Source organism: Echinops telfairi, unplaced genomic scaffold, assembly GCF_000313985.2.
Source record: "Echinops telfairi isolate 266 unplaced genomic scaffold, ASM31398v2 ScPeMD7_5592;HRSCAF=6446, whole genome shotgun sequence".
In the NCBI taxonomy this organism is placed as follows: Eukaryota; Metazoa; Chordata; class Mammalia; order Afrosoricida; family Tenrecidae; genus Echinops; species Echinops telfairi.
Window position 1 is genome coordinate 15,213,987 of NW_022109491.1, and position 2,382 is coordinate 15,216,368.

The 2,382-nt window shown below is 53.7% G+C and overlaps 1 pseudogene; it reads right to left on the minus strand.

The window, feature by feature from the left end:
• LOC105979839 overlaps nucleotides 1-2,170 on the minus strand; it is an 11,603-nt pseudogene extending 9,433 nt beyond the window's left edge.
• Nucleotides 2,171-2,382: the final 212 nt, after the last annotated feature.

Here is a 2,382-nt window from a genome sequence, read left to right on the forward strand (position 1 = left end):
GGTCCCGACGCCGGCCAATCAGCGCCTCGATCACATCCATGCAAATACGAGCACAGTGGAGCGAGCCCATCACTCGCCCCTGCAAGCAAGCTTGAAATGGGCTTCGGCGTGAGCGACAGCCGAGCTGACCTACGACTCTGTGTTTTGGGCCAGCGAAGCCCAATGGCGTGGCAGGGAAGGCGGGCCCGAGCTGGGTTAGGGTGTCCTTGCAGGGTGTCGGAGCTAAACTTCACCAAATAATAGCTGTTTGTATTTTGGCTGCTGCAGGAGCCATTTTAGGTAAGTTCTGGTCTTAACTTTTTATTTTCCTCCCTGGCCTCGGCGGGCCGGCCTGGTCCGCGGGTCCTTGGCCCCGCCCGCCGGCCGGGCGGGGGTGCCCCTATGAATGGAGCCGGGATGAGGGACTGCGGCGGCGCCGAGGCCTGACCCGGCCAGGGTCCGTGTTGTTAGGTGCCATCCAGTCGGTTCAGGCTCATAGTGACCCAAAGCAGAACAGAATGAAACACTGCCCAGTCCTGCGCCCTCCTCACAATTGATATATTTGAGCCCATGGTGGTAGCCACTCTGTCAATTCTGGTCAACTCTACCAAGCATGATGCTCTTCTCTAGGGACTGGTCCTGAACTAGACCCAAAGATCTCTTGAGGACAGGATGCTGTCTGCTTTCTTAATGCTGCATCCCCTGTGCTAGAACAGTACATGGAACCTCGTTAATTTTACATGATTATTTAGCCCTGGTGGTATAGTGGGTTACAAGCTGGGATGGTAAACACAAGGTCAGCAATTCGAAACCATCAGCTGCTCTGAGGGAGAAAGATGCCACTTTCTACTCCTGTAAATTGCAGTCCTGGGACTGCAGGGGTGGTTCTCTTCTGTCCTATAGGTTCACCAGGAGCCGGAATCCACCGGATGGCAGTGAGTTGGGTTTTGTCTGAGTGAGTGCTATGTACAGGTTCTTCATGACTGCAACAATGGCCTCAAACATACCCACTGTGAGGCTGGGAGAGGACAGGGCAGTTTTCTGTGCGTTGTTCTGGTGTAGGTAGTGTCCCTGTGAGTTGCAATTGACTTGCTGGCACCGAACAATAACAGTTAGTGCTAATAACAATTTACTTAAGGAAGGAAGAAAGAGGAGGGTGGCATTTTAGCCCATCTTAAATCAAATCGATGTGTGAAGTACAGAGGTGAGGTACAGAGGTGGCAGGGGCTGCTATGTACTGACTGGGGTAATTTCTATACTTTCTTCGGAGAAGTGAAACAGTGGTACTCAGAAGACAGTTAGGGACACAGGTTGAGAACTATCAGAAAATTGGGGTTTCAAAGACACTAAAAATGCCCTCTCAGTGGGGGTGTGTGGAAGGCACACGTCTGTCCCACCATCACAGCAAGCCAACAAAGTCAAACCATGGCATCTTAAATACATCCTGCAAACTGCTCTTTGAATAATCAGTACTCAGATCCTGGTTCAGATGAGGTACAATGAGTTTCCACCGTTAAGAACCCAGTCAGTTTTTGGTGGAAACTCTCCATGATGGGGGAAGGCAGGGGTGAGGGATCCTGCTGTTTGCTAAGGGAGTGTGGGTGTGGGTGTGCTGTGTGTGGTGTCACACACAGAATCCGACCAGGCAAGGCAAGTTGCCCATCTCTCCCAACCTTCTCAAATGGCTCCTCGTCATCTCTGGTCTAATTTGCACCCTTCTTCCACGTCTTTCGCTTATGGCATCATCACTACATCACTACTTGTCCTTTGTATTTATTTGCGGTCGTCCTCCTGTATTCCAAGAGAGTTTGGGCTCTGCCTTAGGGTTTAGTTCAATGTTTGGGCATCTTAGGAGGCATTCAAAAACGATCGGTGATGGAACGAATATGTAATAGAATATATAACAATAGTTGTATCACTGCCTTATGCTGGGCTCTGTCCTTGAAGAGGCTACAGGGAGGGCGGGGGAGATAGGCCCCCCCAAATAAATACACCCCATCTCAACACCTGATTTCACGGAGGTTGGTCCAAGGCGCCGCAGCATCGCCGAGCTGGAAAATCCCGGGTACGCGGGCCCTGCAGAAGCCCGCTGGGTGCTAGGAGCGCCATGCAGCAGGGCGCAGGGGCCAGGCATGCGGCAGGAGACGGAGGCTTCTCTCCTTCGTCGGTCCTCGCGGCATCTTCTTTCCATGACCTGCGGGACCCTTGCTCCTCCGCGCATCCGTCTACTAGACGCGGGCCCCAACGGGACCTCTCTTACACCCTGGGACCCAGCTCCGGGTCTTCCAGCTCGCTGGCCTCTACCTGCGAGTCCTTCACCTGAGGGCTAATCCCTCGCCCCCGCCCGCGCGTGCTCCACGTCCCCGCCCCCTGCCTGCGGTCTGCGGCGTGCATGACCCCGCC